Source organism: Mycteria americana, chromosome 7 (assembly GCF_035582795.1).
Source record: "Mycteria americana isolate JAX WOST 10 ecotype Jacksonville Zoo and Gardens chromosome 7, USCA_MyAme_1.0, whole genome shotgun sequence".
In the NCBI taxonomy this organism is placed as follows: domain Eukaryota; kingdom Metazoa; phylum Chordata; class Aves; order Ciconiiformes; family Ciconiidae; genus Mycteria; species Mycteria americana.
Genome location: NC_134371.1, coordinates 49,592,021 through 49,607,328, shown reverse-complemented (window position 1 = coordinate 49,607,328; position 15,308 = coordinate 49,592,021). Strand labels below are relative to the sequence as shown.

The following is a 15,308-nucleotide window of genomic DNA, read 5'->3' as shown; positions in this document are numbered from 1 at the left end:
GGTAAATCACAGTAATAATAAATCCTTCTATATAAATGCAAAGCAGAGCTAAAACTGAAATTGATGTCGCAATTTTAATTTACCACTTTCATTGTTGTTAATTTATACGCAAGCAGTGTGCCATAAGTTTCCCCTGGAAAACAGCCTAATTCCTTTCAAGCATCCCCCATGAAAACCAGATACAGACACTCTGAGTTTCATGCTGTATTCTTTGCATGTCTTAAAAGACTTCTTTTCTGTAAGTTGGGGAAAAGAACATACCCCTGTAGTGAGACAAAGCAAAGCAGGTTTCAACCTTTATCTGAAGTTTCTGATTGCTGTGATAATGGGTGAAGAATAATTTAAGATACCATCAGCTATAATAGATCACAGTAAAATTTACTGTAGCCTTTTTTAAAGTCGTACTGTTCTTATGTATATAAAAGCTATCAGGGGCACAAACAAAGTTGAACTTTTTGGTAGAGCTCACTTCACAACTAGCAGCTTGGTTCCAGCGCGGATCACTAAGCTACACATTATCTTTCAAAAATTCCTTCAGAACTTAAGCCCAGACAAACACCACAACATAAAATTTTGATCGCCAGCCTGCCTCTTTTACAGCACGTTACACGCAGTGGTCAGGACCAGGCCGTGAGGGTTAGCAGGCTTCACCACAGCAGGGTTCATGGTTCAGCTTGTACAGAGCATCCCCCAGGCCTGGATTCACAGGGCAAGATGGGCAGAGGGTGGCAGGAGGGCCATGGAGGGCGAGCCTGGAACAGCCACTGCGGAGCCACAGTAGGAGAGAAAGCCCTGAACTATTTTGAACTTCTTTGCAGCTATTTCTGAGAGACTCTTTCCATGGGAAAACTTCAAATGTCTAGTACTCCAGCTGATTCTGGAGGGGGAAAACACCCCCACAAATCAGAATGAAAACTCTGAGTTGCAGAAACTTCTGCCTGGGATAAAGTAGGTAAGCTACGTTACTCAAGTCAGCAGATTTTCCTACTGTCCATCTTCACCTTCGAGATGACCATTTGGTATGTTATTCACTTCCAAACAGGAAAAAGAGGGCAGCACTATTGAGAGCAATCGTGTTGTTTTCTCTGCCGGGTTTCCAGAGAAAGGGGCCACATTTTGGGTTGAAACTGATTTCAGATTAAATAAAGTATCTGTAATTTGGTCACCACCATTATTGTACTATCACTTGCATTGTAACGCTACTGAATGACTTAACATTTCAATTTGTATGAGTAAAAACTTTCATCTCTGAACTAGAAATATTTCTGTAAAACCAAGTAAAATATTTTCAAAAGATAAACATCAGAAATCAGTTTTGTATTGACTGAGCTAAAAATAAGTAGTCTTCAACAACGTACTGAAATTATTTAAGTGTTTAAGCAAATGTTTACAAGTACTGTTAAAATCAAAATTCTTAATTTTCTTAACTCTAAAATAGAATTCTATCCCTTCATGACTGTAAAAGCCATGTAGAACCCAAATGCAATAAAACCATCCCAGCCCAATATTTTAATTCAGTTGTTCAATAATTTCTATTTCTTTGCATTATTTTTACTTTATTATACTTTTATAATACCTTCAAATATATCTATAAAACTTTAGAGCCCTTTTCCAACAGCATATGGCATATGTTGTGAAGAAAAGCACGTTTATGAACTGCAAGACAGAAGAAAATTAAAGTACCGTTATGGGACTGAGGCAGGGAGAGTTGACTATGGTTACGAGCTGAGATTTTGATGTATCCACCACCACCTATCTAGTTCTTGAGTCTCCAAGTGTTCATTGCAATTGCATTATAGAATTATCTTGTGTTGGGCTGATAACCCTGTACAATCTCTCAATGCCTGAAACTGAAAGCAAGTTGTGTTGAGACACAGTCCCTTTCACAGCAGCAACTGAGTATATCCTGGCTAAATGAACAAAGCTAGCCTTGAATGAATTTAACATGAATTTTAACTGAACTGATATTTATTCCACTAGACAAGTGGAAGCAAATATTCAATGTAGCTAGGTATTATTCAAGAACCATTTGTCATATCCTGATCCAATTCCACTTTTTAGATGAACATCAGCCAGTTGGAATGGGACCTAACAGCAGAGGCTTACTTGTCTTTGAGCTAGATGGGCTAAAATGTGGCTGGTCACTGTTCTCAGTTCTGGGTTTCTAAAACAAACTTTCAGGAACAACCTCTGTGGCTGACACGATTTTTGGGGAGAGTGACCACACCAGGTGGTCACATCAGCTGTGGGATCGAAGCTTTTGGAGTCCTCTAGTCTTCCCTGCACCCCTGACTCCAGCAAGGGGGAACTTTGCTGGAGTTTCAGGACATATCTGCAGAACAGCTGAGAAACACAAACATAACAAAACACTTCTTGCACATGCATGCACATACGCATGGCTGCACATACTTTTTTTTTCTTTCAAAAAGCTCAAAAGCATTGGATGACATTTTGGACGAATGCCTCAACCCCTTCAGTCTGACCTCCTCACCCCTAGGAGCAGTAAACCTGGTCAGAATTTCACTTAGACTCTTTGCTCCCTCTGGAGAAGGAATGGTCTCCCTGGTTGAGAGAGCATATGCTTTTGGAAACAGCTTTCTGCATCCTTTTTTGACTGTGTGTTTCTGTTTGTCAAGTTTCAGTGTCTGAACCACACGAACCCTTCTGGGCAGGAAAGGGTTCATCTGCCCCAACACAGGTCTCTAGTATCATGCTCCAAGATCCAAACCTGCACAGATGCCTCAGATACCTGTAAGGTCTTAAACCACATCTGGAGGCAAATAAATCCCACTCTGAGTGTGTAACGTTCAACTATTCTAATGTCCTGATATCTGACTTCTGTGCTTACGGTCAGGGACTTCACTCCTTGTGCTGGAAACTCCTAAGGGCAATTCAGCCAGTCAAATACCGTACATTGAGACCTCTCTCTGTGGATGAGCTGGGGATGGTATTTGGACAGTTAAGCTGGATGCTTACAACAAACTGTGTTAAGACTCCACTACAAAATAAATGCTCAATTCTGCACTAAAAATTATATTCCCAATGCACGCTGAATTATGAACCAGTACTTATACAGTCAAAATAGTGGTCATGACTTCGCACAGGCATCCCCTCCTGAACTTCCATTTAGGAACTAGACAGCTAAAGACATAGACTGCATGGGAAGGAAATGCTTTTTTTAAATGGAGGCAGAAGGCAGACTTTCAAGCTTTTCAGACTGCATGTTCATCACTCAAATGTGGTTATAAATAACTTTTCAAACGATTCACACTATGTAGACAAAAGTACATCAGTGATAAACGACAGAGAAATAAATTAAGTCCTGTGGAAAAATGTAAATACTAAGTTTCTCCTTCATCTGCTTTATCCTGGTAATTAAGTCCAAAATCCAGCAGCAGGCACAGAAGCCCACCCACAGACCAGGCACTGAAGGTCAAAACCCAACCTATGACAAAATTGCTAACAAAATGGCTGCAGTCTATCAAATGAACGATTATGACTTTGTTGTAAAGAGCGAGAGGGGAGTTCTGAAGCGCGAGGCATTTATTAGCCCTGCTTTGTACCACCCAGAACAGCAGCTCCGAGGGACCATGCTCACTCCTTCTGGGTGCTCTTTTGTAAATGTTGATTACGAAAGGCACACTCATGCTACAGTCACCAAAGGATTTCTTGTTGCTCCCGCCTTAACAGATAAGTTTAGCAGTTTCAGAATATCGTTTATGCTAATGTAAATGGCATGTGAGTTGTTTACAGCTTAGTGATACATTTTTAGTAAAAGAGAAAATGTAGATATATTTGTGCTTATAGAGCTTTGTGGGTTTACAATGAGCCTTCTGGTTTTCAATTTACAAATGGAAATTTTTGAAATGGTCAGGAGTGCTCAGCATTTGAAAGAAGGCTCAGTAAAGGCAGTGAAAAACTGCTGCAGAGTCTGGATTAGACTTTTGGTCTGGAATTGGGAAAGATGCCTTTTGGCATATATTATTTTAAATGAGAGCACAACAGTTCAGAGAATAGTAAGTAATGATTAGCATCTAGGATATAATGCTTTATGCTGTAATGATGGGTACTATAAATGAATAAAATTATAGTCAATAGGTTCTAGAATTCAACTACTTTAAACTCAACTGCAAGGTCTTGTCTTGAACGATCTAAAAATAATGTACTATTTCAGTGATACGCTTCTGGGTTTCTCATGAATCCAGACATACTGTATAAAACAACAAGGTATTTTATAGCTTTTATGTATAAATAAATCAGCAACTTGGAAGAAATACAACATAGTAATAGAAAAAAATGCATTAATTATTCCAAGCAGTCAAACAGAAAAGAGACAAAATGATTAATGAAAGAACAGATATATGATATGACATATCCTGACCAATATATGGGTTATACAGTGACTTACTTACACTGGATAGTTCCAAATGTGGCAATCAAAAACAGAGCTGTGGCATAAAAAAAGGGAGCTATTTCATTAAAACTTGTCTGCTGAGTTGAATGAAGGGCAGACAAGGTCTTACCTATGTGAGGATTAGACCCACCTTCTTAATAACAGCTAGGGTAGGTGTTCTTAAACATCAACCATCAGAGTACCAAAGTGCAATCAGCCTGAATGAGATCCCAAGAAATCAATAAAATTCTTGCCAGGCCCCTTCAAACTATTACAGAGCCCCAATGTGCTGCGGAGCAGCACATTACAGGCTGGCTGTAATTGTTCCCTGGAACAACCCAAACACAGTTCCTGGGCCTTAATGAATTCTGTACAGCATGAATAGGTCAGCAAAGTGCAGAAATCTCTTTTCTCAACTCCTACATGTAGAAATGGTGTGCCCAACAGCTCCGTTCAGTTACTGGGGGCAGTTGCCCTGTGGCAGTGTATGACTAACGGGCAATGAAACAGAAAGACATTTTTAATCCATTTGTCCATAAAAACTCAGGAAGTACTGCTCTGCTGAGGCATCCATGTGGTTGGATCAAACCCACACAAGATTACAGAAAAACCTTCAAGGGTTTTTTATAGCAATAAAAATAAAATAGGTCGGAAAGGACATAATCATGTTCCTTAAGTACGATCTTAATCTTAAGCAAAAAGACATTTCAATTGCATATTATTAGATATTGTTAGCTCCAGTGGCTTATATTGAGTCACTATCCGAACACTTTGTTAGGATGCAGTGGCTTCCAAGGACAGCCCCTAGTGTGCAGCTGAAATGCTGGAAAGGGCCATAGGCTAGCTTGTGCAAATCAGACAAGAAAAGTCTACAAGTCCAGCACCCGAAATTTCTCCCAGCAGTACTTCTGTTAGACTTCATGCATTCAAGTTTTAAAAGTCCTCCCTACCTTTAATCTCAGCAACCCAGCATGAAACCTCCATCATTTCTACAAAAAGGCTTTCCTTCCACTCAGGATAATTTTTCTCCTGCTTTTCCTGAACACTTCCTTTTTTTTCCAATTCAACTCATCAGTCTTGGTTGAGTTCTCACTCTACATCATAAAATCCCCCTCTCTCAATTGACTGCAAACTTCAAATATTTGTAGACCACTGAGTTCTCCACCTCTTATGTTTACACACATCCTTTAGGGAGGACATATGGACATTTAAGAGTTCTGGCTTCTTTAGCCTCTCACCATAAATCACTCCTTCTAGATTTCTCATACATCTGTGCATGTCACTACAGTTAGGGGTGTGCTTAAGGGCCAAAACTGTTCCTAAGAGAATTGAGAGATGTTGTAGTAAAAATTCCTCTCAGAACTAGCACAAGAATAACACCATTCTTGGAAAACAGGCTGAGAATGAATACCTAGTCTGCTGTCTATGACCAATACCATGGACTTTGTTTCGTACTTTTCTTGCACAGAGCATTGTGGTCCACAGAGCACCTTGCTATCCAAGTAAACAGCTTGCTTAGATGAGAAGTTTAAAGGGACAATGATTCTTTCAGAAGCTAAAAGCCCAAGTCTTTACATGCACATCAGTAAGTACGTGTAGTGGTTTAACCCCAGCCTGCAACCAAGCACCACACAGCCGCTCGCTCACCCTTTCCCCCTGGTGGGATGGGGGAGAGAATTGGAAAAGCAAAAGTAAGAAAACTCGTGGGTTAGGATAAGAACAGCTTAATAATTGAAATAAAATATAATAATAATAATAATAATAATAATAATAATAATAATAATAATGTAATGAAAAGGAAAACAATGAGAGAGAGAGAAACGAAACCCAGGAAAAAAACAAGTGATGCAACCGCTCCCCACCCACCGACCGACACTCAGTCCATCCCTGAGCAGCGATCGCTGCCCCCGGGCCAACTGCCCCCAGTTTATGCACTGAGCATGACGTCATATGGTATGGAATAGCCCTTTGGCCAGTTTGGGTCAGTTGGCTTTGGTCCTGGCTGTGCTCCCTCACAGCTTCTTGTGCACCTCCTCGCTGGCAGAGTATGGGAAGCTGAAAAGTCCTTGACTTAGTATAAACACTGCTTAGCAGCAACTAAAACATCTGTGTGTTATCACATTATTCTCATTCTAAATCCAAAACACAGCACTATACCAGCTACTAGGAAGCAAATTAACTCTATCCCAGCCAAAACCAGGACAGTATGTCTGTGACTAGTACCATAAACAAAATGGGAACACATAAATAAGAGTAGGTTTTACTAATAATAGCTACCTGTAGATACAGAAGAGACATTTCTGATTGCATAGATGTTTCTAAGCCACCTGGATGTCTGTAGAATATAGCCTGCAACTCCATAAGACTACATCTCGTATAATATCAAGCATTTTACCAGTGCTTAATGAATAAAAAGATGGTTAGAAGTACTGCTTAGAAAGACACAATATTGTTAATAAATGACTTCTCTCACTAGGAGTAGATTCTAGAGGAAGAATTTCATATCATCAGGTTCTCAGACTAGTAATTATAGCTTCCATTTTGAAAGGCACAACCTTGCTTTCATGGATGCAATTTGCATCAAAATCTGCACTTACAAAATCAGGGAGAAGAGTTTTGCACACATAAATTAATTGCTGACACATTTTCTAGTGCTTGAACTGTAGACAATTAGCTATCAATCACTACTGACCAGGGCTTTACTCAGTGAGGACACAAAGAATAAGGCTCTGCAACTAATACCAATCCCGCAAATACTGCAAATCTGAAACATCCCCAAACTCCATGAGTTTCACCTGACAAAGAAAAATCTCTTTGGCAGTAAAAGCTGGTACAGAACTAAGGTTGGAGAAAGAGGGGGGAGAGGGAGAGAGAGAGACTGATTTGCTCTCAATGAATATGAAAAAGCTGATCTCTGCCATTGAGGAAAATTCTTGCACCAGCAAGTGCTGACTGATTGCGATGAGGAATGCTTTATCACCAAGATCCAGACACCCTTTCATATGGTGATTATTATTCCTGTCATGACCCTCTGGTCATCAAGCCACAGTGTCTTTTGTCACGAAACAACTATCCAATAAGGAATAATCTAAGAATAAGCCTGTAGCATAATATCTTCTACTTGCTTATACACACAGCGGGAACAGAAAATCTTCTTCCTATGGGTTATTACCTGCTCTAATCCACTTCGGAAAATAGCAGTATTTCCTTAATTTTGTGAAGCATGCAAACATATTTTTCACAAACCACAGCTACCTGAATAGCTCAGCCCAGAGCTGAAAGCAAACCTAAAAGCTCTCTCAGGTAGTAACAAAAAGTCTAACATCACCATCAAATCCATGGCAGCACAGAAATTGTCAAATATTCCCATTAAAACTTGATAAGGACTTGCAAAGGCTGAATTCCATGCCAACTTGCCTCTACGTTTAATTTCATATTGTCTTCTATAAGGCTGAGGTCTGGCCTAATTCCTGATGCTATTCTTGGAGCATCAGCTCGTACAAACAGAGGTAATGCATGTACAAAGCCCCAACAAACAGCACATACCACCTAGCAACATTAGCTCTGTTTTAGTTCCAATACAATAAAACAATGCTAAAGTCTTCAGAATAGAGACATTTTATATTAACACCACCATTGCCCATATTAATATTATTCAACTATAAAATTCTGCAGAACTCATTTAACCTTCCATGCACTATTTCTCTGGCTTTTCTAATTCAGCTGCTTGAGAAAGGGGCTACCACTCTGCAGTCGCAGACAGTGCGCACTGCGCTGAAAGCATCCAGGGGAGAAGGGCTGGGAACCTCTGCTCTGGGAGCAGACGTGAGAAGCCATGTCTGGCCCCACAGGCTAGTTCTTTTTATGTCTTTTCTGTCCTTATTGCTTATGTAGATCACCTAACACAAGGGCTGTTTTGAATGGTTTTATCCAACTAGCAAGCTAACCCTAAGTAACAAATACAACAATACATATACAACTGTACAGAATAAAAAATTAATGGTGTTAGAGAAGGATGATGCACAGAGACATTATGTGTGACACTGGGGAGGAAGTGGGGGTAAGTGCGCATGGTTAATATGAAAAGATGTCAAAAAAAATGAAGCATAATAATAGTGCAATTTATCCTTGCTAAACGTACTGCGCTGTGCTATAATTAAATATGAAAACCTAAATTTATCTCTATGTTCGGCTGTCATTAACTTAACAGGGAGTGCACATGTTCTAATCTAATGGCTGTTTTTTTTCTCCATGTGCAGCATATTAAAATGTATATTAGCCTCAAGGTGCATAAACACAAAATAATAGACCAAAGGTTTTGGCCTGTGGAGAAAAAAATCCATGCTCAAAGGCCGTCAAGTAGCTGGTGATGCAGGGGAGACACTCACTTAGCCTCATTAAGCCAAAGCTCTCTTTTGCTTGTCTTTTGTTCTGCATGACAGCAGCCTCTTTGTTGTGTAATAATTCATTCCAAGTTCGTTCCAAGCTACCGAAACTGGTGAACTGTGGCCATTTTAATGAGCAGTATTGGTGGTATGCATAATCTGGAAGCCACGTGGACCAGGCAATCACAGAGCACTGCAGCCAGCAAAATGAGATACTGTCGAAATCACAAATTTGTCAAGTTGTTTTTGGACAGGGTATTATAATAAGCACTAAAATATGCATCTTATTACTCTGCATCTGCCAGTCAAAGATCACTGTAATGAATGCATGCTGCAGGGTATGACCAGGCCGTTTCCCTAAGTAAAACAAACTGCAGAGTACAAAAAAAGAATTATGTATTTTTGGCAGTGCCTGGGTTTTTTTTTTTAAATCCTTTTGCATCAGGAGTTGGATTTTCCTGGCTTGATGTCCGTTGCCAGCAGTGAACGCACTAAAACCGCCACAGCCAAGAAGTTAACGTGAATACATTGTTTCTTAATAGCCACATTTCCTGGCTGTGAATATGAAACTTTAAAGTCGGTGCTCGAAGCAAATTTAGCATACAGTACATATAAAACCCACAAAGATTAAACTACTTTAAATCCACTTTAATAATCCTAGTTCCTTTTGTTTTATCCATTTCTACTGCAAATGGCTTCACTGTTAGGGAAGATACATTTTATGTAACAACCTGCAGTCTCCATGAGAAACAGCACTGTAGATAATCACAACATAAACTTCCATAATAGACCAGTTAGGAAAAAAAAATAATGTTAGAGAGGTCCTTTTTTCTACAAAGTGGTCAGGCCAGGGATTGTTCATAATTGCTTTCGGCTTGCAAATGCTGGGAGGTTCACCAACAGCAGCAAACCTGGTAAGCGTGACTTGCGTAGTGGGGTGCAGAGGTCTGCTCTGCTGGCGCTCCCCGAAACGCTGCTGGCGATGCTCCACAGAGGGACCATCAGGCTCCCACGCGGAGCCATGCCTGTGGAGACCTTTCATCATGTCAGGGGAGGAGGTGAAAGACTGAGAGGGGGAAGCAGGAGGAAAGGACTTCCTTCCTCATCTGCCTGCAGATGCTGGCTCAGACATATTTTGGCAGAGCCTTATTTTCAGTCAACCCAACAAGCGTATGTGGCAACAGTCCCTCAGTGTGCTGATGCACAGTTCCCATAATATCCTAAACCAAGAGGTTTCTTGATCAATACTGGCTTAGACTTAAGAGGCTTTGCCTGGCTGAGAGCTATACTTCAGGTGCAAGCCCTAGCTAATGGGAAAGAGGGTCAAACAGCCTAAAATTGATTTTTTCCCACCCTCTGACTCTTCTTCAGAACTGATGATGGCAATATGGGAAAAAGGGTTTCTTCATCAATGTTAATTTTTTATTGCAATCTCTATACCATCATATGATGAGACAGTCGGTATTTCTGAACATGGCCACAAATACCATTTGTTTTGTCTTCTTTATGCAGTGCTGGAAACAAGGGGACAGCTCTTTACTATACTGGACAAACTTGCCTTCCCGAACAACAGGAGCACTTCCAAAAATGAAGGGTGAAAACCTCTGCTCAGTGAAGGCAGCCAGAGGTCTTGAAGAATCTGAAGGCAGCCAAAACTTGGTTAGCGCAATAGTGTTCTTGCATGGCTGGGAGTTCACATTTTATTTATTTATTTAATAGAAGAGCTAATTTAATATTTTGTATGAAAACTCAATGGGATAGCAAAGTTTTTTCTCTGCCATACAAAAGGAAGAGAAAGATTAGATTTGAGTGCAATCAAGTTAGAATTTAGCAGGTTTGTACTGTTCAGAAGACTCAGCTTTTAGTACCCACAGATACTTGAAGGAAGTGCATATTTTAGTCTTAATGGGAAGTCCATGCATTTAGAGAGCAAAATCAGCAGCTTGCTAAATTTAAGGTCATGAGAATTTTCATTATAGTTCATACACTGTGCATGTTCAGGATCATTCTCTCTCATCTGTCTGCTGGAGAAAACCACCTTCTATAAATGTGTTTTTATCAGATATATTTTTAACATTTTCAATACAGCACACCCTTAACAGTTGAGGAAGATCCACTATGAAAACCAGTTTGGTTTGGGTTTTGGATATTTCTGGAATCAAGATGCTTTAATTATTACTTTTTCTTCATTTTAATTTTTTAACTGTTAGACATGATCAAACAAACATCAGTTTTTGCAAAACTTCTGGTGGTGAAAGCAAGGTATGAAACATCCATATATATTTATCTCTTCCTATAAACCCACACCTACCAAGTGAATACACTGCCATATTTTAAATGTTTAGCTACCTGGCATGTAGAGAGGCCACTGTGTAAAGTATGATTTTTATAGCTGACATGAGGTGGAAGTTTATACAGAAAAACACTATACCACTTCTGTGACCACCAGCTGACACCAGTGCATTTCTGGGACATAATCACTTTGTCTGTCTGGAGTAAGATCAGTGAGCAACTAATTAAAAAGTCCTGCGATAAATAGACAAGGTGAGACAGTGACCACAAACAGGAGATCAAATTGCACCTCTGGGGAATATTGTACCTTATCCAGATACCTGGTGAGAACAGAGTTATCTTTATTGCTCCTGGTCATGTATCTTCCTGAGAAACTCAGGAACATTATTTTAAAACATAATTCTGTTAATTTTGCATTATAAGGATAGTACTTGTGCTCTCCCTCTCTCTTATGCAGCCACCCTAATAACTTTGGGTTGTAAGAGCATGCTCTACATCTTAACTGTCTGCCTGATTGCATCATGCACTTGATCTCAGTCCTAAATTCATGCTGAGGTAAGTATGCTTTTACAAAATTTCTTCCTCAAGGGAGTTAGTGAGAAGCAGTGTGGTGTCATCATTACCTTGCCATTCTCTCATCTCAGTGTCGAGATTTGCAAGCTGAGATTATAGCTGAGACAAGCTGACAAGTTTTATTCCATGCATTTAATGGAAAGGTGATTCAGAGGTGATATTAATGACAGTCATCTGTGTCAAGGCTTCAAATGTCAGGTCCTCCCACAGGAAAAAAAAACCACAACTAAATAAGCCATCAGAAAAGCAATGAGGAAGGAAGCCCAGAAGATTGGCTTTGTCCACCTTTGTGAGTCTGACGCAGCATCTGTGCTAGGATGCTTTGGAGTGGTTATGGATAAGGCTACAACCACAGGACAGAATGAATAAAATTGGTGGAGCTATGGAAAACAGTATCACTCGGTGACTGGAAGTCACAACGGAGGTTAGCATTTCTAAGCAGGAATCTCACTGCTATTACAGGAAGTGTAGTACCCCAGGTCACATCTTGGACAATGACAAGTATTGACTCCAGCAGCAACTGCTGTGTTAGCAAAACAGAAAAAGCTAGCGCTATTGAAAAGACTATCAGAAAATATCTACTAGCTAGCTCAAAGATGATAAATTTAGGGTCTATATACCAAAAAACACGTTCTGCAACAGCAAAAAACATAACAACAGCACTCAAGTTTCCAAAATATTTTCCAGTGCTATGATGGTTCTCATACGTTAAGGGCTATAAATTATCAGATGAAAGTATTAGTTTCATTAATGCAGAAGCATGAACAGGTACTAATCAACATGATTCTCTTTTTCAGCCAAAAGTTGATATGTTTGCTATTAAACTGCTTATTATATTACACTAGTTAGCACAGTATTTTTAGTATTCTTTCTGTTTAGGAAGGAAATTATTGTGATAAATGTAACAACTGACAGTGATAACTGTTCAGTTTGTCATTTATCTGGTGACTGCATGGCAAGACAGTTTCAGTTTGATGTCAGGTGTACCATTTAGAAGAAAGTATTTATCTTTTAGTTTACTCTGGTCATCAAATACTACAATATTTCATGACAAAACTCTACTGTGTCACTCTCCTGTGGCAACACTCTGCATGCAGCATGTTTGATGCTGAAACCAGGACAGAAGACGAATTATCAAAAGAATAGTGCACTGTTATATAAAAATATAGACATTAACATTCAATATTGCACTGTGAATCAAAATAGATACTATTATGAACATACTTAGCTGGGAATAGAACCAGTCCTAACTCTGTAATATATTCAAAAGTGGGAGAGGCTCAATGAATTTGTATACAATCAGAAGGCAAGTGGCTCTTGATGCTGTTGAAAATAATTCTTGTCCCTCAGTTCCTTGTCATTAAATTGTCAGTTGCCTGAATTTCTTATCCCCGTAATTCTATCTGAAAATTAATAGGAATTTTGTAACAAAATGGAGGATGATTCCTTTATATTTTTACATTTACTGCACCAAAAATACAACATATCAAAATTAGCATCTTCACTTTTTTTTTTTAATGCAAGATTTCATCAGTATTTGCTGTTTAGCTTCTCATGGGGTCTTACTGAAGAAACTGCCTTTCATCTCACAATACCAAGACAAACTTGGACAGCTCCTTATAAGTTTTTAAAATCATACTGCGGGATTTCGGCTGTCACATTTTGCTTCATGTATAACATATAAATTCCTACACATTACTTTTATCGATGAGAACATATACATCACATCAACAGGGTATCTTCTCTTTTCCAAATAGAGAGTGAGGACATGCTTTTTAGTGAATTTATTTTAGAAAGAGAATCAGAAGTGTGTGTTACGACTTGCTGCCAAGCAAGCTAGATATTTTTGTTTGAATCTAGATGAAACTACAGTACTTAACTAAATTTACTAGGCACAAGTACATGAAATCCAATATTGATAATAATTTATGAAGGTAAGAATACTGATTCCTATAATACTGCAAACTTAGTTTATGATAACATAATTAGTTACACTAATAACACTGCTTAGGCACAGTCTTGCTAATTATGATGTTATAAATATTAATGATATCAAGCCTTTGTATTTGACTGCCCCTAGTAGGATCATTTATCATGGTATTTCCTTTTACCCATGTTGTATTATTTTTCTTCCTTTTCCCTTGAATGTTCATTTCTGGACAAACAGCCATCTGGAGCTTATGCCTAAAATATATCACTACCTTATCAATGATGCAGCCTGGTTAACTTTGTATGTTGTTATTTAGTAGCAATGATCCAATGACATAATTCAGTGCTAAGGGCAATCAAATACACAATCAGTTATATTCTGTATGCCTTGTTCCTTTTAAATTTCTAACAGAGCCAGCCAGACAAGATTATATAGGGCTTTGTTTTTCATTCTTTTTCATGTGACCTGTTTCAAGTTAAGATTCCTTTGAATTATTAAATGCTTCCTTAAAGCATCTTTTCACATTACCTTTTTAAAGTTAATTATTGATGTAGTGACAAGCAGAAAAGACTAAGGATTATAATTTTTTTTTTCTCATTCAAAAGGACATGAGAAACATCTTTGACAATGGTTGTCTGTTTAGTAAAATACAAAGGTAATACAAAGACAGAACAATGAATGCAGCTTTAAAGAAGAATTACAACAAATCTCTGTTACATGAATTGGAAATGCTGTGTATGTTTCTACAGGTGTTAAAGGAAGGAAGTTTAGATATAACCCTTTGAGCCTGGTTTAACTGCTTAACATAAGTAGATGAAAATGAAACTGCTTATATCTTGTTTTATTTTTAAGCAGTGTATTATCCAGAGGTTTAGGAATAGGATTGTCTTTTCTCCTGGAAGGTAATGTTATAATTTTCAGAGCTCCACAGAGAACAACAACAATATAGGAGTCTCTAATCTCCTGCTAAATCCAACTCCAGTCATCAGCAACGATAAGCAGAGATTTGGAGACGTTTGACACTCCAAATCCTATTCTTTTGTAATTCTTTACTTTTTACAACATTTTCAACAGTGTTATATCAGATTTTTGGAAGGGTAATCAATAGGCATGATGTATAACTGAAATCAGTCTTCAAAGTGATCCCCTCTAGTAACCAGAAACAAAAGCTCAGCCTCCCTGCTGTGCAGGTATTTTGCTTAGAGCAGTAGGCAGCGGGGGCATCAGTAGGAAGCCAGTTACACCTCCCTGCTTCTCAGCATTGATCAGCCAGTGCCCTGGTGGAGGGGTGAGCAGTACTGGGGTGGCTGCAACCCATTGCATCTGGCAAAAATCTCCAAAGATGCTTTTGTAGCAGGGAACTACTAGAGCAGAGAGGAAAGGCCGTCCAGAGGTTAGGATTTCAGAGAGAGATCATAGTTTACATTCCTATTCCACCACAGACTTTCTAGGTTTAAATGATCTCGCAGAATCTATTAAATTATTTGGTGTCACTGTTCCTCACCTGGAACGTCCCTGCCTTGCAGAGAGTTTCGGAGTCAGTACACATGAAAGACCATGAGATGCTCAGGTACGATGATCAAAGGGCCACTCCTACCTGATCTAGTGTTCCAACTAACAGCCGGTTTGTGACAAACTGTCTCAGCTGGCCAGGTCCAATGCTAGGGGGCTTTCATGTCTCCTGAATGTTGCACCCTGGCTGGAACACCCAGGAACTTCTGGCACAATATTAGTA

At 39.1% G+C, this 15,308-nt stretch overlaps 1 protein-coding gene across 4 annotated transcripts in view; it reads right to left on the bottom strand.

Annotated features, from left to right (window-relative positions):
• The window catches only part of DPYD (dihydropyrimidine dehydrogenase), a 369,002-nt gene that overhangs the window by 35,693 nt on the left and 318,001 nt on the right, over positions 1 to 15,308 (bottom strand). The window lies entirely within an intron of this gene.